Here is a 22,141-nt window from a genome sequence, read left to right as displayed (position 1 = left end):
TGGAACAAGCTGGACAAAAATACAAAACCAAAACAAAATAGCAAAAAGCAAAAAGAGGACTTAGCTGATATAACTGGAACCAGGATCAGTAGACAAGAGCACAGCAGACTAGCTCTGATAACTACGTTGCCAGGCATTGAACTGAAGGTCCAGGGAGCTTAAATAGCAACACCCTTAACTAACGACCCAGGTGCGGATAAAAGGAATGACAGAAAAACCAGAGTCAAAAAACTAGTAACCACTAGAGGGAGCAAAAAGTAAATTCACAACAGTACCCCCCCCTTAGTGAGGGGTCACCGAACCCTCACCACGACCACCAGGGCGATCAGGATGAGCGGCATGAAAGGCACGAACTAAATCGGCCGCATGAACATCAGAGGCGACCACCCAGGAATTATCCTCCTGACCATAGCCCTTCCACTTGACCAGGTACTGAAGCCTCCGCCTGGAGAGGCGAGAATCCAAGATTTTCTCCACCACGTACTCCAACTCGCCCTCAACCAACACCGGAGCAGGAGGCTCAGCAGAAGGAACTATAGGCACAATGTACCGCCGCAACAAGGACCTATGAAATACATTGTGAATAGCAAACGACACAGGAAGATCCAGACGAAAAGATACAGGATTAAGGATTTCCAATATCTTGTAAGGCCCAATAAAACGAGGTTTAAATTTGGGAGAGGAGACCTTCATAGGAACAAAGCGGGAAGAAAGCCATACCAAATCCCCAACGCGTAGTCGGGGACCCACACCGCGGCGGCGGTTGGCAAAGCGCTGAGCCCTCTCCTGTGACAACTTCAAGTTGTCCACCACATGATTCCAGATCCGCTGCAACCTATCCACCACAGAATCCACCCCAGGACAGTCAGAAGGCTCCACATGACCCGAAGAAAAGCGAGGATGGAAACCAGAGTTGCAGAAAAAAGGCGAAACCAAGGTGGCGGAACTAGCCCGATTATTAAGGGCAAACTCAGCCAACGGCAAGAATGTCACCCAATCGTCCTGATCAGCAGAGACAAAACACCTCAAATAAGCCTCCAAAGTCTGATTGGTTCGCTCCGTCTGTCCATTAGTCTGAGGATGGAAAGCAGACGAAAACGACAAATCAATGCCCATCCTACTACAAAAGGATCGCCAGAATCTGGAAACGAACTGGGATCCTCTGTCTGACACAATATTCTCAGGGATGCCGTGCAAACGAACCACGTTCTGGAAAAACACAGGAACCAGATCGGAAGAGGAAGGCAGCTTAGGCAAAGGAACCAAATGGACCATCTTTGAGAAGCGATCACATATCACCCACATAACGGACATGCCCTGGGATAGCGGAAGATCAGAAATGAAATCCATGGAGATATGTGTCCAAGGTCTCTTCGGGACAGGCAAGGGCAAGAGCAAACCGCTGGCACGAGAACAGCAAGGCTTAGCTCGAGCACAAGTCCCACAGGACTGCACAAATGACCGCACATCCCTTGACAAGGAAGGCCACCAAAAGGACCTGGCCACCAGATCTCTGGTGCCAAAAATTCCCGGGTGACCTGCCAACACCGAGGAATGAACCTCGGAAATGACTCTGCTGGTCCACTTATCCGGGACAAACAGTCTGTCAGGTGGACAAGACTCAGGCCTATCAGCCTGAAATCTCTGCAACACACGTCGCAGATCCGGAGAGATAGCTGACAAGATAACTCCATCTTTAAGAATACCAACAGGATCAGCGACTCCAGGAGCATCAGGCACAAAGCTCCTAGAAAGAGCATCGGCCTTCACATTCTTTGAACCTGGTAAATACGAGACAACAAAATCAAAGCGGGAGAAAAACAATGACCAGCGGGCCTGTCTCGGATTAAGGCGTTTAGCAGACTCGAGATACATCAGATTTTTGTGATCAGTCAAGACCACCACACGATGCTTAGCACCCTCGAGCCAATGACGCCACTCCTCAAATGCCCATTTCATGGCCAACAACTCCCGATTGCCCACATCATAATTTCGCTCGGCAGGCGAAAACTTCCTAGAGAAAAAGGCACAAGGTTTCATAACAGAGCAACCAGGGCCTCTCTGCGACAAAACGGCCCCTGCTCCAATCTCTGAAGCATCCACCTCAACCTGAAAGGGAAGTGAGACATCGGGCTGGCACAAAACAGGCGCCGAAGTAAACCGGCGTTTCAACTCCTGGAAAGCCTCCACGGCAGCAGGAGCCCAGTTAGCTACATCGGAGCCCTTCTTGGTCATATCCGTCAAAGGTTTCACAATGCTAGAAAAATTAGCGATAAAACGACGGTAGAAGTTAGCGAAACCCAAGAACTTCTGTAGACTCTTAACTGACGAGGGCTGAGTCCAATCAAGAATAGCTCGGACCTTGACTGGGTCCATCTCCACAGCAGAAGGGGAAAAAATGAACCCCAAAAAGGGAACCTTCTGTACACCAAAGAGACACTTTGAGCCCTTGACAAACAAAGAATTTTCACGCAAAATTTTAAAGACCAACCTGACCTGCTCCACATGCGAATCCCAATTATCAGAAAAAACCAAAATATCATCCAGATAAACAATCAAAAATTTATCCAGATACTTCCGGAAAATGTCATGCATAAAGGACTGAAAAACTGAAGGCGCATTGGAGAGCCCAAAAGGCATCACCAAGTACTCAAAATGACCTTCGGGCGTATTGAATGCGGTTTTCCATTCATCACCTTGCTTAATGCGCACAAGGTTGTACGCACCACGAAGATCTATCTTGGTGAACCACTTGGCACCTTTAATCCGGGCAAACAAGTCAGACAACAGCGGTAAAGGATACTGAAATTTGACAGTGATCTTATTTAAAAGCCGATAATCAATACAAGGTCTCAAAGATCCGTCCTTTTTTGCCACAAAAAAGAATCCCGCACCAAGAGGGGAAGAAGACGGACGAATATGTCCTTTCTCTAGAGACTCCTTGATATATGAACGCATAGCGGTATGTTCAGGTACCGACAGATTAAACAGTCTTCCCTTAGGAAATTTACTGCCTGGGATCAAATCTATAGCACAGTCACAGTCCCTATGAGGAGGCAGTGCACTGGACTCAGACTCACTGAAGACATCCTGATAATCAGACAAATACTCCGGAACTTCCGAAGGCGTAGAAGAAGCAATAGACACAGGCAGGGAATCCCCATGAATACCACGACAGCCCCAACTTGAGACTGACATAGCCTTCCAGTCCAGGACTGGATTATGGGTCTGTAACCATGGCAGCCCTAAAACAACCAAATCATGCATTTTATGTAAAACCAGGAAACGTATCACCTCGCGGTGTTCAGGAGTCATGCACATGGTAACCTGTGTCCAATACTGCGGTTTATTTGCTGCCAATGGCGTAGCATCAATACCCCTAAGAGGAATAGGATTTTCTAATGGTTCAAGAGTAAAACCACAGTGCTTAGCAAATGACAGATCCATAAGACTCAGGGCAGCACCTGAATCTACAAACGCCATGACAGGAAAAGACGACAGTGAGCAAATCAAAGTTACAGACAGAATAAATTTAGGTTGCAAATTACCAACGGTGACAGGACTAACAACCTTAGCTATACGTTTAGAGCATGCTGAGATAATATGTGTAGAATCACCACAGTAGTAGCACAAGCCATTCCGGCGTCTATGAATTTTCCGCTCATTTCTAGTCAGGATTCTATCACATTGCATTAAATCAGGTGTCTGTTCAGACAACACCATGAGGGAATTTGCGATTTTTCTATCACATTGCACCGAATTAGGTGTCTGTTCAGACAACACCATGAGGGAATTTGCGGTTTTGCGCTCCCGCAACCGCCGGTCAATTTGAATAGCCAGTGCCATAGTATCATTCAGACCTGTGGGAATGGGAAAACCCACCATAACATTCTTAATGGCTTCAGAAAGGCCATTTCTAAAATTAGCGGCCAGTGCACACTCGTTCCAATGTGTCAGCACGGACCATTTCCGAAATTTTTGGCAGTACACTTCAGCCTCGTCCTGCCCCTGAGACATAGCCAGCAAGGCCTTTTCTGCCTGAATCTCAAGATTGGGTTCCTCATAAAGTAAACCGAGCGCCAGAAAAAACGCATTAATATCAGCCAATGCCGGATCTCCTGGCGCCAGCGAAAAAGCCCAATCCTGAGGGTCGCCCCGTAAGAACGAAATAACAATTTTTACTTGCTGAGCAGAGTCTCCAGATGAACAGGGTCTCAGGGACAAAAACAATTTACAATTATTCACAAAATTCCTAAACTTAAACCTGTCTCCGGAAAACAGTTCAGGAATCGGTATTTTAGGTTCTGACCTAGGATTACTGATAACATAGTCTTGTATGCCCTGCACACGAGTAGCCAGCTGGTCCACACTTGTAATCAAGGTCTGGACATTCATGTCTGCAGCAAACATAGCCACTCTGAGGTAAAGGGGAAGAAGAAAAAAAAAAAAACTCAGAATCTTCTTTCTTATAATCCCTCTTCTGCAATGCATTAAACATTTAATACTGGCCTGGCAAACTGTTATGACCCCAATGGCGAGGGTCTCAGAGGAACGTGGAAGTCTGCAGAATACAAAAATCCAGCTCATAGGGCAGTGGTAGCTGGGTTGACCATATATCTACTCCTAACGCCAACACTAGAAGTAGCCAGGGATCATTCCTACGTTGATTCTAGATGACACGCTCCAGCCGGAGAATCTAGCTACCCCTAGTAGAGGAAAACAAAAGACCTTTCTTGCCTCCAGAGAAGGGGACCCCAAAGCTGGATAGAAGCCCCCCACAAATAATAACGGTGAGGTAAGAGGAAATGACAAACACAGAAATGAACCAGGTTTAGCACAGAGAGGCCCGCTTACTGATAGCAGAATAAAGAAAGGTAACTTATATGGTCAACAAAAACCCTATCAAAATCCACACTGGAAATTCAAGAACCCCCGAACCGTCTAACGGTCCGGGGGGAGAACACCAGCCCCCTAGAGCTTCCAGCAAAGGTCAGGATATATATTTGGAACAAGCTGGACAAAAATACAAAACCAAAACAAAATAGCAAAAAGCAAAAAGAGGACTTAGCTGATATAACTGGAACCAGGATCAGTAGACAAGAGCACAGCAGACTAGCTCTGATAACTACGTTGCCAGGCATTGAACTGAAGGTCCAGGGAGCTTAAATAGCAACACCCTTAACTAACGACCCAGGTGCGGATAAAAGGAATGACAGAAAAACCAGAGTCAAAAAACTAGTAACCACTAGAGGGAGCAAAAAGTAAATTCACAACACAGGGCACAGTGTCTTCATATCTTTGCGATTCTGTGAAGTTATCAGAGTTCGCTTATACCGCCATATAGTGCCGCCAATTACTTTGCAGGGGATATCTCTGCACGGTGGACCCCGGGCTGCAAACGCACCTTGTTGTTTCCTTCCTATACTTGGTGTGTTCTGCTAGCCCTAACAACCTCACTGAGCTCGAACTGTTTGCCAAGGAAGAATGTGCAAGAATTTCAGTCTCTTGATGTACAAAACTGATAGAGACATACCCCAAGCGACTTGCAGCTGTAATCGCCGCAAAACGTGGCGCAACAAAGTATTAATTAAAGGGGCCGAATAATATTGCACGCCCCACTTTTCAGTTTTCGAATTTCAACAAAAATGTAAAATAACCAATAAATTCCATTCAACTTCACAATTGTGTACCACTTGTTGTTGATTCTTCACCAAAAATTTACATTTGGTATCTTTATGTTTGAAACATGATATGTTGGAAAAGGGTGAAAAGTTCCAGGGGGCCGAATATTTTTGCAAGGCACTGTATGTCCACAAGATATACTGACAATGCCCCTTCACTTCTCTAGATTACCCAAATATACTGCTGTAGACTAACTGTTATGCAGACAACAATCCATTCATTGCCCTGCATACCAAGGATACAGACATTGATCCTTCCACTTCCCTAGACCTCCAGGGCAATAGACAATAAACCTGACTACTATGTAATTCTGTCTTAGGCCGGAGTCACACTACAGCGAGATACGGCCGAGTCTCGCAGGTTAAAACCAAGCTCTGGCACCGGCACTCCAGAGCGGAGCGTGCAGCTCCATGTATTACTATGCAGCCGCATGCTCCGCTCTGGAGTGCCAGTGCCAGAGCTTGGTTTTAACCTGCGAGACTCGGCCGTATCTCGCTGTATGTGATCCCGGCCTTACCAAGATGCTATGTGGCCCTGTAAATGGCTGCTTTAAAAAAATTATTAGGATGATCTACTTCAGTTCTCGATTCATTTTATGGAGATTTGTATTGCAGTTAGCTATTTAACAAAGTCAAGCAGAGACCCAAGCAGACATTTTACATCAGGGCAAATGAGTAGAGATGGGATTTGTACTAGGCGTCTGCTGCTGAACACGGAATTCTCAAGGTTGTCCATTTTGGTGATCAAAGTTTGGATGCTCAATAAAGCTTGTTAAAAGGCTGCAGCACAGCCAATCAACAATCTTTTGGCTGTGGTCACTTCCACAGCCATCACAACCATGCCAAGTATAGACTTGGCTGTTGTGAGGTCGGAACACGACGTGACCCGGCCTGTACCACTGATTGATCACGAGTGGCACCGCAGTTCGGCTCTGACTAGAGTAGGAACAGGTTGCAGCTCAAGTGAGGGACAGTGTTCTGTGGGGGTTCTCTGCAAACCAGCCTTTGTGATTGTATTCTGCAAAGCAGCCTGTGTAGGGGTACTCTGCAAAACAGCAAGAATTAATACAGCGCAAAGGGACTGCAGTGCTTACTTGCCCAAATCTCAGAATTAGTGCGCTCTCAGAATTAGTGCGCTCTCAGGATGCAGCAAACTCAAAGGACTCGCAAATATGAGGACCCTTGACGTAGGTTGCCAGCTTACATATCTTGGCCAAAATATCGACTAATACCTCATATATTATTTATATACAGTATATGTTTTTTGCCCTTCATTTTTCAGGGTGCAGCCAGGCCCAGCATTTTTGGCCTTGAAAACTAGGGTGTCTGCTCTCATGGGATGCATTTAGATAGTGCTGGGCAACCCGTCTGATCTAATAGTATGGGCATCACTAATAGGCTGTAAGCCAGACACTGTGCATTACCTGTGTGTGATCAATGCCCTGTACAAGATACTTTTGTGCAATCTAATACTAAGCAATTACCCCCTCCATGAGTTGGTAGATTGTAAGTAGAGTTGAGCACATTTCTTCAGTTCCCCACTTATTCGGCAAGCTATAGCGTTTGCCGAATAAGCTGCAGAGAGAACCTAGATACATGGAGCGTGCCAGCTGATTGGCACCGCAGCTGCATGTGTCACGGCTGTGTCACTGTCACAACACACAGGCTTTCCATGCATGTGCTGTGACAGTGACACAGCCGCGACACATGCAGCTGCGGCGCCAATCAGCTGGCATGCTCCATGTATCTGGGGTCCCTCTGCAGCTTATTATGCAAGTGCTATAGCTTGTTGAATAAGATGGGAACCAAAGAAATTCGCTCAACTCTAGTTGTGATTGGTTGCCTCATCAGTAATTTACATCTGTACTGCTGCCATCTTTGTTATAGGCGTTTGCAGCATCCTGGGAGTGCACTAGTTCTGAGATCTATGCAGGTAAACACTGCAGTCCCTTTATGCTTTATTAATTCTTGAATTTGAAAAGGATTTTTATTCCTCTTTGTGGTTTTACTCTGCAAAACAGCCTCTGTGAGTGTACTCTGCAAAACATCCTCAATGCAAATACTCTGCAAGACAGCCTCATTTGGATGATACTCTGCAAGACAGCCTTTGAAGGGGCACTCTTCAATACAGCTTCTGTGGGGGCACTCTGCAAAACAGCATCTGTGGGGGTACTCTATCAAACAGCCTCTGTGGCGATACTCTGCAATACAGCCTCCGTTGGGGTACTCTGCAAAACAGCCTTTGTGGGGGTACTCTGCAAAACAGTCTCTGTGGGGGTACTCTGCAAAACAGCCTCTGTCGGTGTCAAGTACTTTGCAAAACAGCCTATGTGTGTACTCAGGGCCGGGACGAGGGGTCGGTTAAAAGAAAAACTGACATTGCTTAACCCATTTACCCCCAAGGTTGTTTTGCATGTTAATGAACGGTCCAATTTTTACAATTCTGACCACTGCCCTTTATGAAGTTATAACTCTGGAACACTTGAACGGATCCCAGTGATTCTGATAAAGTTTTCTCATGATATATTGTACTTCATGTTGGTGGTAAAATTTCCATGACATTACTTAAATTTATTTGTGAAAGAGATGGAAATTTGGCGAAAAATTAGGAAATTCAACTTTCAACTTTGAATTTTCATGCCCTTAAATCACAGAGATATGTCACACAAAATACTTAATAATTAACATTTCCCAAATGTCTACTTACATCAGCACAATTTAGAAACCAACATTTTTTTTGTTAGGGAGTTATAAGGGTTAAAATTGACCAGCAATTTCTCATTTTTACAACACCATTTTTTTTAGGGACCACATCACATTTGAAGTCACTTTGAGGGGTCTATATGATAGAAAATACCCAAGTGTGACACCATTCTAAAAATGGCACCCCTCAAGGTGCTCAAAACCACATTCAAGAAGTTTATTATCCCTTCAGGTGTTTCACAGGAATTTTTGGAATCTTTAAAAAAGAATAACATTTAACTTTTTTCACAAAAAATTTAATTCTGAACCAATTTGTTATATTTTTCCAAGGGTAACAGGAGAAATTGGACCACAAAATTTGTTGTACAATTTGTCCTGAGTATGCCGATACCCTATATGTGGGGGTAAACCACTGTTTGGGCGCATGGCAGAGCTCGGAAGGGAAGGAGCGCCATTTCACTTTTCAGTGCAAAATTAGCTGGAATTGAGATAGGATGCCATGTCTTGTTTGGAGACTCCCTGATGTGCCTAAACAGTGGAAACCCCCCAAAAGTGACCCATTATGGAAAGTAGACCCCATAAGGAACTTATCTAGATGTGTGGTGAGCACTTTGAATCCCCAAGTGCTTCACAAAAGTTTATAATGTAGAGCCGTAAAAATAAAAAATCTTATTTTTTCAAAAAAATGAATTTTCGCCCTCAATTTTTTATTTTCCCAAGGGTATCAGGAGTATTTGGACCACAAAAGCTGTTGTACAAATTGTCCTGAGTATGATGATACCCCATATGTGGGGGTAAACCAATGTTTGAGCACATGGCAGAACTCAGAAGGGAAGAAGTGCCATTTGACTTTTCAATGCAAAATTGGCTGGAATTGAGATGGGACGCCATGTCTGATTTGGAGAGCCCCTGATAAATTTAAACTGTGAAAACCCCCCAAATCTGACCCCATTTTTGAAAGTAGACCCCCTTAGGAACTTACTAGATGTGTGGTGAGCATTTTGAAACCCCAAGTGCTTCACAGAAGTTTATAATGTAGAGCCGTGAAAATTAAAAAAATCAAATTTTTTCTCAAAAATCATATTTTAGCCCCAATTTTGTATTTTCCCAAGGGTATCTGGAGAAATTGGATCCCAAAATTGTTTTTCAATTTGTCCTGAGTACGCTGATACCCCATATGTGGGAGAAAACTACTGTTTGGGTGTATGGCAGAGCTCGGAAGGGAAGAAGTGTCGTTTTGGAATGTAGACTTTGATGGAATGGTCTGCGGGCGTCACGTTGCGTTTGCAGAGCCCCTGATGTACCTAAACAGTAGAAACCTCCCACAAGTGACCCCATTTTGGAAAATAGATCCCCCAAGGAACTTATCTAGATGTGTGGTGAGCATTTTGAACCTCCAAGTGTTTTACTAAAGTTTATAACGCAGAGCCGTGATAATAAAAAAATCTTTTTTTTCCACAAAAGTTATTGTCCAATTTGTCCTGAGTGCACTGATACCCCATATGTGGGAGTAAACCACTGTTTTGGCACACAGGAGAGCTCGGAAGGGAAGGAACACCGTTTTACTTTTTCAACACAGAATTGTATGGATTGTTGCGTTTGTAGAGCCGCTGGTGTGCCTAAACAGTGGAAACCTGACAATTCTAACTCCAACTCTAACCCCAATACACCCCTAAGCCTAATCCCAACCCTAACCACACCCCTAACCCGAACATACAAATAACCCTAATCCCAACCCTAACCACACCCCTAACCCTGACACACCCCTAACCCAACCGTAAATGTAATCCAAACCCTAACCCCAACTCTAGCCCCAACCCTAACTTTAGCCCCAACCCTTACTTTAGCCCCAACCCTTACCCTAACTTTAGCCCCAACCCTAACCCTAACTTTAGCCACAACCCTAACCCTAACTTTAGCCACAACCCTAAACCTAACTTTAGCCCCAATCCTAACCCTAGCTTTAGCCCCAACTCTAACCCTAACTTTAGCCCGAACTCTAACTTTAGCCCTAACCCTTACCTCAACCCTAACCCTAATGGGAAAATGGAAATAAATACATTTTTTAATTTTATTATTTTTCCCTAACAAAGGTGGTGATAATGGGGGGTTTGATTTTCTATTTATAGCGGGTTTTTATGTTTGGCTGCTGTCACACACTAAAAGATGCTTTTTATTGCAAAAAATATTTTTTGCATTACCACATTCTGAGAGCTATAATTTTTCCATATTTTGGTCCACAGAGTCATGTGAGGTCTTGCTTTTTGCGGGACGAGTTGTCGTTTTTATTGGTATCATTTTCAGGCACATGACATTTTTTGATTGCTTTTTATTCCGATTTTTGTTAGGCAGAATGAACAAAAACCAGCAATTCATGAATTACTTTTGGGGAGGCGCTTATACCATTCCACATTTGGTAAAATTGATAAAGCAGTTTTATTCTTCGGGTCAGTACGATTACTGCTATACCTCATTGATATCATTTTTTTATGTTTTGGCTCTTTTATACAATAAAAACTATTTTATAGAAAAAAATAATTATTTTTGCATCGCTTTATTCTGAGGGCCATAACTTTTTTATTTTTTCGTGGATGACGTTGTATGGCAGCTCATTTTTTGCAGGACAAGATGATGTTTTCTGTGGTACAATGTTTCTTTATATCCGTCTTTTTGATCGCGTGTTATTCCACTTTTTGTTCGGCGGTATGATGATAAAGCATTGTTTTTTACATATTTTTTTTTTACTGTGTTCACTGAAGGGGTTAACTAGTGGGGCAGTTTCATAGGTCAGGTCGTTATGGACGCGACGATACTAAATATATGTACTTTTATTGCTTTTTTATTTACATAAAGAAATGTATTTATTGGAACAATATATATTTTTTTATTTAGGATTTCTTTTTTTTACACATGTAAATATGTTTTTTTAACTTTGTCCCTGGGGGGACATCACTAGATATTGCCAGATCGCTGATCTGACACTTTGCAGTGCACTGTGTCAGATCAGCGATTTGACAGGCACTGCAGGAGGCTTGCTGGCGCGTGCTCTGAGCAGGCACTTGCAAGCCACCTCCCTGCACTACCTGGAAGGACCCCGCGGTCTTTTTGGATTCGGGGCCTGCAGGTAGGTAGGAGACCCTCGGAGCAAAGCGATCACATCGCGTTGCTCCGAGGGTCTCAGGGAAGCACGCAGGGAGCGCCCTCCCTGCGCGATGCTTCCCTATGCCGCCGGAACGCTGCAATCATGTTTGATTGCAGTGTTCCAGGGGTTAATGTGCCAGAATTGATCCGTGACAGCTCCTGGCACATAGTGCTGGATGTCAGCTGTGGTAGTCAGCTGACATTTGGCCGCGATCGGCCACTCTCCCCCCGTTAGCGTGGCTGATCGCGTTAGACGTAAAATACCGTCGGTGGTCATACTAGCCCATACCACCTCAACAGGATAGTACGTCTAATGTCAGAAAGGGGTTAATGCTGTGGCCATCCATCACCTTCTTCCAGTTTCAGACATTCAGCACAGCGATGGCCGGGGCACAAGCACACAGAGGAGCAGTGTCAGTCACTAAAACCGCTCATCCCTCTCTCTGCCTGCACCCTGACCGGCGTTACTTTGTCACAGGCAGTTGTATTCACATCTGTCTGCTGTGTACTTCACTGGCACAAGAGAAGAAGAGCTGTAATCCAGTATTCAGCCCCCTGCTCCACGAGGATCTCCAGCAGAAAGCAGGCCACTTCCAGATGGCGTGATGCAGTGATGTCATCTCACCATCCAGTGCCTATTACTGTACCAAAGAGAGGAAGAGACAAAGCTGCGCTGGTTTGATAGCCTGTAATAGGAGAGTATAAGCTCTTTTTATATTTTTCTTATTTTGTATTGCCACTGAATGCAGGCAATCAAAAGAGGGGTTGGCTGTGGGGGGCAATACTGGGGCAATATTGGAGGCTGCTGGCTGTGGGGGACAATACTGGGGGGCTACTGGCTGTGGGAGACATTATACTTGGGCTGCTGGATGTGGAAGGAAATACTAGGGGCTGCTGGATGTTGGGGACATTATACTCAAGGTTGCTGGCTGTTGGGGACATAATACTAGGGCATCTGACTGTGGAGCCATAATATTGGTAGAACTGACTGTTGGGGACATAATACTGGGGGCTTCTGCATGTGGGTGACATATATCTGTTGCGGGCTGCATGTGGGGGTACTATCACACTGGAGGCTGCTGGTTATGGGGAACTTTAGACTGGGGGACATAATAGAAGGACTTCTGCTTGTGTTGGGAACATAATACTGGAGGTTGCTGACTGTGGTGAACAATATTTTGTGGACTGCTGGATGCAGGAGATAATACTTGGGGCTGATGGCTGTTGGAGAAATAATACTGGGGATGCTAGATAATTGGGACCTTATATTGGGGCTGCTGCTATGGGGAACACTGCACCATATTATGTGGAGACATAATACTAGAGGCTACCAGCTGTAGGGGCACTATCACACTGGGGGCTGCTGGCTTTGAGGAACATTATACTAGGGCTGCTCCCTGTGGGAGGACATAATACTGGGGGCATTATCACACTGAGAACTTCTGGCTATGGGAAACTTTATACTGGGGGCTTCTGCCTATGGGGGAATATAATACTGGGGGCTTCTGGCTGTCGGGGCACTACCATACTAGGGTCTGCTGGCTGCAGGGAACACTACTGGGGGTTGTGATGACCATACTGTATAGGGACTGTAGGGGACATACCGGGGTCTATGGTGACAAAACTGTATTGGCACTGTTTTGATTAATCTCTATAGGGCGCTGTGGGGAACATTATTCTGTAAAGGTGATTGTGGTGATCATATTTTATAGGGAGTTGTGCTGGACATCATACTGTGTATTGGGGGGCTGAAAGATATTATACTATGTGGGGTGCTGTGGGGAACATCATACCGTATATAAGGGTCTATGTAGTCCATTACACTATATCAGTGACTGGGAGCCCATAATACTGTATGGGATGCTGACATCGTTGTGCATATTATTGGGCTGATGTGGATATCATACTGCATGAGATGCTGTGGTGACCATCATATTGTGTAGTGGGACAGTGTGAGGAGAGGTACAGTCGGGAGAGGGTAACGTGGTGGGCAGTATGTGAGTCTTAGTGTGAAAAGAGGAACACAGAATTGATATGGAGAGGGGGCAGCATTAAATGCTTCATAGTATGGAGAGAGGATAGCATGGCAGGTTGGCAGTATAGAGATATGGAAAGTGTAAAACATTGGAGAGGGGACAGCCATGGTATAGACTGATAACTGACAACTGATAATGGCAGACAGTGTGGTGCTTATAGCTCATTAAGGCTAACAGTGGGTACTATGTATCATAGGAGGCTAATTTTGGGCATAGTATTGACAGATATTTTTATGCAAAGGGCATTTTAATAACTCTCTTACTTTTAAGGGCACCATGCTGGTATGTGCTGCAGAAGAGGGAAGTCTGCAGAAATGAGAAGTGTATTTGAAAGGTCATCATGGGGTCTGGACAAGATGGAGAGAAAATGAAAGAATACTTCAGTCATAGAAGATGTTACCTATAAGTAGTGCACTTTTGCAATGATAATGGTGGTGTATCATGAGCATTTTGCATGTGTTTGATGAGGGGAGGGGGGTTGCAGAGCTCAACAGTAATTTTTTCCTTAACTTAAAGTGTGCATATTGCGGCTAGCCAATCTGGGCGCAGGAAACACCCACAATGGCTTGTGTCATTGGCTGCTGAAATCATATGTCCCTCTCCATATAAAGAGCAGACATCTTGTTTTAGCATTATTTTTACACTGTAACAGTGCAGAGAGGCTGCTCCTGATGCTGGCACTGTAAGCAGCAAGATTTTAGCTAGTTAGCTAGGCAGTTGCATATCAGTCAGTTAGTGTAGCTAGCTAGTGTCCAATGTGGCTGTTAAATTTACCATCCAGCATTTTTTTTTGCCATTGCTGAGGTCCACAGACAAAGCCAGCAGGGCACATGTCCTACAAGTGTGTTGTGCACTGCTTCTATTGTGCTCCATGCAGGACTATAGCATTTTAAATAATATTTTCTCACCAGCTAAATTTGAAACAGCCTGCTGTATTCCACCTTGTCATTCAGTGCTGTAGTTATATGAAATTGTCTGCAGACCTAACGCACATTAAGAAAAAAATATAATTTTTCAGTTGGAAAAAGTTAGACAGCCCACAGTATCACACTTTGCCATTTTGTTGGGTTGAAATTAAGCTGTCTACAGATCTCACGCACATAACCAAATTTTTTTCCTGTTGCTAAACTTAATACTGTAGGGGACCTGACTTAGTTTGTAGCATCTAGTGTGTTATAGAGGCCTGATCCAAAGGCTACAAAAAATTCTTCTGTTCCTATTATCATACAGTAGGAGACCTTACTTTAAAATAGTTTGTAGCATCTAATGTGCTATAGAGGCCTGATCCTGAGGCCACCAAAAAAATCTCGTGTTCCTAACATCACACAGTAGGGGACCTGACTTTAAAATACTTTGCAGCATCTAGTGTGTTATAGAGGCCTGATCCGGAGGCCACAAAAAATTATTCTGTTCCTAGTGTCATACAGTAGGGGGCCTGACTTTAAAATAGTTTATAGCATCTAGTGTGTTATAGAGGCCTGATCCAGAGGCCAAAAAAGAATTCTTCTGTCCTTAACATCATAAATTAGGCGACATCTGACTTTAAAATTGTTTGTAGCATATCTTCTTAGTCATACAGGCCTCATCTACACTCAAACAATTAGTTCTTCTGTGACTAATGTGATACAGCACGCCATATTTTACCTTGGAATTTACCGCTGATGAAATTCAGCTGTTGGCAGAGGTGGTGCCGAGTTTAAAATCTAATTTCTTATTTCAAACACTCTGCTCCTACCTCACTATCTGACCAATATGCCTGGGAAAAGCGAGATTGTGGTGGAAGGGAAATTAGGCTTGGTGTTCAAGGTGTACGTAGGGTAGGTGGTAAGGTTAGTGAAACCACTAGTGAACCAACAATGTCAACCCTCGACTCATTAAAGGGTTGATTGTGACTTGTAGGATCGCTACTTCCAACAGGTGGCGCTATAGCGTTAAGTCCTCTTTTTCTCAGAAGAGGCAATTTGCATATTATATTTCCCAGAGGAGCATTGCACGGCGAATAAGCCTCCTTACCTTGACAAGCCAGAGATGGTATGTCACTCTCCATAAGGAGAAACGATACCCCTTAGACCCCAGTCCAGAGCCTCTCACCTAGCCAAATCAGTTCTCATGCTTCGCACTGACGAGGGCCAACAGCCCGAAACACTGTGTCTGCGAATTGAGATACTGATTTGGCTTTTATCCTAAGTCATATTGCACGACTCGTTAAAGGGTTGATTGTGACTTGTAGGATCGCTACTTCCAACAGGTGGCGCTATAGAGTTAAGTCCTCTTTTTCTCAGAAGAGGCAATTTGCAATTTAGCTCCAGTGACTGAAGTAATAATGGCACAAAGTCCATGTAGCAGGGATTCAGCATAATCGCCATCCAGTAATCAGCACTGGTAAGAATTGGGTAAACGCGTTATGCAGGCAAAGAAGCATTTATTCGCTCAAGTGTGCCAGGCTGCCCAGAAGCAACAACAAGATGACCTTGGTGATAGATGTGTCATCTGTGTCTCTTGTATCACCCCAGCCATGATTCAGTGATGTCCATGAGCTGCTTTGAGTATCACCCTGCTTTGAACACAGTTCCTCCTTGTCCTCATCCTCCAAAACTGTCCCCTGGCTGGACAGTTGTGTCCCTGGCCGCTGTTGTTACAGGAATCCACTCTCTCAGCCATGTGTGGATGACTGGCCTGATAATGGTGTTGATAGAAAGCATTTTTTCTAAGAGGCATAGAAGTGGGATAGTAACACTGACGATAGCGTCATTAGTGCTGGCCATGTTGATGGAGTACTTGAATCAGCATAACACGGCACACATGTCCTGCATGGAAGCCTACTCATTGGGGGTGAAATGACATTGTTCCACAGAGAGAGTCACTCATGTGTGCTGTAGCTGTAGCTTGACTATGGTCTGCTGCTGCTCTCACAGTCTTGCCTGCATACCCACCTTGTGGATACGTTGCATAAAGAGCATTGCAGCACAGAAAGACGAGCAACAGCTGGGTGAAAATGGACAGATTACTCACACTTTAAGCAGCAGGTGTGACATATTGACGTAATTTTACAGAGAACCCTTGTGCTAGGCAAGGGAAATGCATAAAACAGGCTGCTATGATATTTTGCCCATTATCGCACACATCAGACCAGGCTTAAGGTTCAGCAGCATCAACCACTCATCAATCTGTTGTTTGATCCCAGTCCAATGCTCCTGCACAGTGTGGGATTTTCCCCCAAGCAGATGAGTTTCAGAGAACAGCCTGCTGTTGTTTTGCCCTGGCTGTGCTGAAGTCAGTCATGCAGGTATTACGCTGACCAGATTGGGAGGCGGTGAAGGAAGCAGACTAGGAGGCAACATGGGCAGAGAAACATCCAGTAATCCTCAGTACTGGTAGAACATGTGCCAAAACACTATCCGCCTCAGACCCAGTGGCCACTACATTTACTCAGTGGCAGTTAAAGAAATGTAACATCCCTGCCCATGCTTACTATTCCACGTTTCAGTGGTTATGTGGATCTTGCCACTAATGTAGTTGCACAATGCACATTTTATTTTGTCAGCAAAATCATATTGCAGGCAGGGATGGCCAACCTGGAAAAGTAGTGGTGGATAGTAACCGTCAGAATGACAGCATTTCAAAGGTCACACATTTTAAAATGCTTGCATTAAGGACCAGGGCTCATAGATAGGTAGATGGGTACTTCTTCTTTCTCTCCAGTGTTTGTGGGATGGGCAGTTGAGAATTTCCATGTGATGATGTGGAGATGCTTGGTTACACTGCTGGTGACGGTGCTGTCTCATCCTCTCTTTGCAGGTAGTCAGGTGGACCTGTTGCTCAGGAGCTGATGGAAGAGGCTGAGACCATAGCATAAGAGGGATGCAGAAGGAGCCTCAGCTCTTTCCTGGTTTTTAAGATGTGCACTCCTCTGCCACTCATGCTTTGCCTTCAGATGCCTCATCATGCAGGTGTTGCCCAGGTTAAGAACATTTATATCTCACTCCGGTCTCTGATGACACAGTGTACAAACCACCTGTGTCTTGTCATCACAACATAGCCTGAGTAAATTCCACAGCAATAAGCTCCTTTAAGCTGGTTTTGGTGTGCTCAGTTTGCTGACAATGTGGGCAGTAGCAGCCGATGTTTTGGATAGGGGCCAGCAGCTGTGCTTTTGCATCTTGATCCCTCTTTTGCTGTGCAGCTAGGGAAGCATGGCAACCATCTCTTCCTTCGAACTTCCCACGTCACTCGGATGGCCTTGACTCCATTTGGGGTCTAGGACTTCTTTATACCCTGCATAATCTTTCACCCAGTCCTCAATCCCTGTTCTGCTTGCCATTCTGCATACTGCAGAAAGCTGCAGCAGTTGAAACCTGTTGTCACACCTCCCGCATCCCCCTCTGACTCTTCTCATACTTACCTGTCCCGGCGCGCCGCTGCTGCTGCTTCTGCTGGGTCTTCTTCCAGCTCCCGCTGTGCAAGTTCGTCTCCGTGCACTCCTGGGCTGTCCGCACGCCGCCTGGTCTCCTCTCTTCTTCCTTCCTCGCTGGACCCTGATTCTCGGTACCAGCACGTGCGCACTTCACCTTCCTGCTCTGTCGGCGCACGCGCACTCCCTCAGGCTGGTCTTCGCTCTCTCCGCTCCTCCCTTTCCTGATCCTGGAGGGATCCTGACCTGGAAGTGCTGCGCAACTCCTGCTATATCAGGTAGCCTCTCCCCCTACTCTTTGCCTGATTGTCATTTGTCCTCATTTGACCCTGGTCCCACCATACCTTGCTCTTTCCTGTGCGTCCACCATACCTTGCTCTGTCCTGTGCGTCCACCATACCTTGCTCTGTCCTGTGCGTCCGCCATACCTTGCTCTGTCCTGTGCGTCCGCCATACCTTGCTCTGTCCTGTGCATCCGCCATACCTTGCTCTGTCTTGTGCGTCTATCATACCCTGCCTGTTCTGTGTTACCGCCATACCCTGCCTGGTCTGTGTTACCGCCATACCCTGTCTGTCCTGTGTCTCCGTTATAGCCAGTTCTGCGTCTTCTCCCCTCCTTCTTTCTGTCCCCGAGTATCAGCTTCCGCAGCATAGTCTCCCTAGGGCCTGCCCCTAACGCTCCCTGTATTGGAGGTGGTCCACCTGGTTAGCTCACCCTTGGGAGGTTTGTTGTCGCGGTACTGTGGGTTCACTCTAGAAGTTTTGGAAGTTCTGACAGTACAATCAGGCCATCGACCCCGCTGGTACTCTGTTGCCCACCCAAAAAGAACTTCTATTTTTACGGAAGAATCAGACAAGAATTATGTCCTTCCTAAAGACCATGGTGTCCCGTTTGTCGGCCCTTCAGACCTCTGACCCTGGGAGCGCTACTCAGTTGGCCGGTCTCCAACAGGAGCTTGCCCAGCAGCGTGATACCCAGGCCCACATTCTGAATTATATGGCATCGGTGGATGATCGCCTGCTTGCCCTTCAGTCTGCCGCCTCTTTCCCACCCCAGGCTACAACTCCTCACCCTTTGCCCCATTTGGCGAAGCCGCCACGGTACAGCAGAGACCCCAAGTTGTGTAGAGGGTTTCTTAATCAGTGCCAACTACATTTTGAGTTGCTTCCTCAGCAGTATCCCACTGACCGAGCGAAAGTGGCTTTTGTTGTGTCTCATTTAGAGGGTTGAGGCCTTAGCCTGGGTGAATCCTCTCTGGGAGCGTGATGATCCTTTAGTCTCTCAGCTTTCCACCTTTCTCGGTACATTCCGCAAGGAATCGCTCTTTAATCTTCACCAGGGTTCGCTCTCTGTGGGCCAATACGCCATTCGGTTCCGCACCCTGTCTTCCGAGTTAAGTTGGAACAATGAGGCTTTGGTGGGAGCTTTTTGGCGTGGTCTCTCGACCCGGATCAAGGACGAGCTGGCTGGTCGGGATTCTCAGACATCGTTAGAGGACCTGATCTCCCTGGCAACCCGTATAGACTTATGCTTTCAGGAGCGCTCCCGTGAAGCCGCTCTAGAGAGAAGATTTCCTCGTGTTCCTCCGGCTACCTCTAGTTCCCCTCGTTCTTGTCCTGTGTCTTCTGTTATGGACCTGGTGGTTAGGTGCACCTGGAATGACCGGATGGTTAAACTAGAACACCGGACAAGCTCTGGGAAGTGGGAACTCTGCTGACCGCAAATCCTAATCCTAACACACACACTAGAAATAGCTGTGGAGCGTACCTAACTCTCCCTAGACGCCTCTTGACAGCCTAAGAGCTAACTACCCCTAAAGATAGGAAAATAAGCCTTACCTTGCCTCAGAGAATTTTCCCCAAAGGTAAAGGCAGCCCCCCACATATATTAACTGTGAGTTAAGAGGAAAGTCACAAACACAGGGATGAATCAGGTTTCAGCAAAGGAGGCCAGACTTACTAGATAGACTGAAGATAGGAAAGGGATCTATGCGGTCAGCACAAAAAACTACAAAAAGCCACGCAGAGTGTGCAAAAAGACCCCCGCACCGACTCACGGTGCGGAGGTGCCACTCTGCAACCCAGAGCTTCCAGCTAGCAAGGCAATATCATGTTAGCAAGCTGGACTAGAACTTAGCAAGCACTAAGAAACATATTCAGTACAAAATGAACAACAAATGAACTAGCAGGGACTTAGCTTTTGCTGGAGTAGACAGGTTATCAGAAAGATCCAAGAGAGATCTGAACCAGTACTAATACATTGACAGCTGGCATGGAGTAACTATCTGAGTGGAGTTAAATAGAGAAGCCAGCCTAGCCGCAAACGAGGGCAGCTGAGGAAGCAACCTCAGAACCAGCAGTTCCACTCACAGCCACCAGAGGGAGTCCACGGACAGAACTCGCCGAAGTACCATTCATGACCACAGGAGGGAGTTCGAGAACGGAATTCACAACAGTACCCCCCCTTGAGGAGGGGTCACCGAACCCTCACCAGAGCCCCCAGGCCGATCAGGACGAGCCAAATGAAAGGCACGAACCAACTCGGCCGCATGGACATCAGAGGCAAAAACCCAGGAATTATCCTCCTGACCATAGCCCTTTCATTTGACCAGGTACTGAAGTTTCCGTCTCGAAATACGAGAATCTAAAATCTTCTCCACCACATACTCCAACTCCCCCTCGACCAACACCGGAGCAGGAGGATCAACGGAGGGAACCATAGGCGCCACATATCTTCGCAACAAAGACCTATGGAACACATTATGGATGGCAAAAGAAGCTGGAAGGGCCAAACGAAACGACACAGGATTGAGAATTTCAGAAATCTTATAAGGACCAATGAAACGAGGCTTAAACATAGGAGAAGAAACCTTCATAGGGACATGACGAGACGACAACCAAACCAAATCCCCAACACGAAGTCGGGGACCAACACAGCGACGGCGGTTGGCGAAACGTTGAGCCTTCTCCTGGGACAATGTCAAATTGTCCACTACATGAGTCCAAATTTGCTGCAACCTGTCCACCACAGAATCCACACCAGGACAGTCCAAAGGCTCAACCTGCCCTGAAGAAAAACGAGGATGAAAACCAGAATTACAAAAAAAAGGCGAAACCAAAGTAGCCGAACTGGCCCGATTATTAAGGGCGAACTCAGCCAATGGCAAGAAGATCACCCAATCATCCTGATCAGCAGAAACAAAGCATCTCAGATAGGTCTCCAAAGTCTGATTAGTTCGTTCGGTTTGGCCATTTGTCTGAGGATGGAAAGCCGAAGAGAAAGACAAATCAATGCCCATCTTAGCACAAAAGGACCGCCAATACCTTGAAACAAACTGGGAACCTCTGTCCGACACGATGTTCTCTGGAATGACATGCAAACGAACCACATGCTGGAAAAATAGTGGAACCAAATCAGAGGTGGAAGGTAATTTAGGCAAGGGTACCAAATGGACCATCTTAGAGAAGCGATCACAAACCACCCAGATGACTGACATCCTTTGAGAGACAGGAAGATCTGAAATAAAATCCATGGAAACATGCGTCCAAGGCCTTTTCAGGACTGGCAAGGGCAAAAGTAACCCACTGGCACGAGAACAGCAGGACTTGGACCGAGCACAAGTCCCACAGGACTGCACAAAAGAACGCACATCCCGTGACAAGGAAGGCCACCAAAAGGACCTAGCCACCAAATCTCTGGTACCAAAAATCCCAGGATGACCAGCCAACACCAAACAATGAGCCTCAGAGATAACTCTACTAGTCCATCTATCAGGGACAAACAGTTTCTCTGCTGGACAACGATCAGGTCTATCAGCCTGAAACTCCTGCAGCGCCCGCCGCAAATCAGGTGAGATGGCAGACAGAATTACCCCCTCTTTGAGAATACCAGCCGGCTCAGGAACTCCCGGGGAATCAGGCACAAAACTCCTTGAAAGGGCATCGGCCTTCACATTCTTAGAACCCGGAAGGTATGAAACCACAAAATTGAAACGGGAGAAAAACAGCGACCATCGAGCCTGTCTAGGATTCAACCGCTTAGCAGACTCGAGATAAGTCAGATTCTTGTGATCCGTTAAGACCACTACGCGATGCTTGGCTCCCTCGAGCCAATGTCGCCTGTCATGGTTCTCAATGGCAAGAGAACGTAATTAAGCATACAAAAGGAC

The sequence above is a fragment of the Ranitomeya variabilis genome, chromosome 3 (assembly GCF_051348905.1).
Source record: "Ranitomeya variabilis isolate aRanVar5 chromosome 3, aRanVar5.hap1, whole genome shotgun sequence".
NCBI classification, from domain to species: Eukaryota; Metazoa; Chordata; class Amphibia; order Anura; family Dendrobatidae; genus Ranitomeya; species Ranitomeya variabilis.
This window is presented reverse-complemented; position numbering follows the sequence as displayed.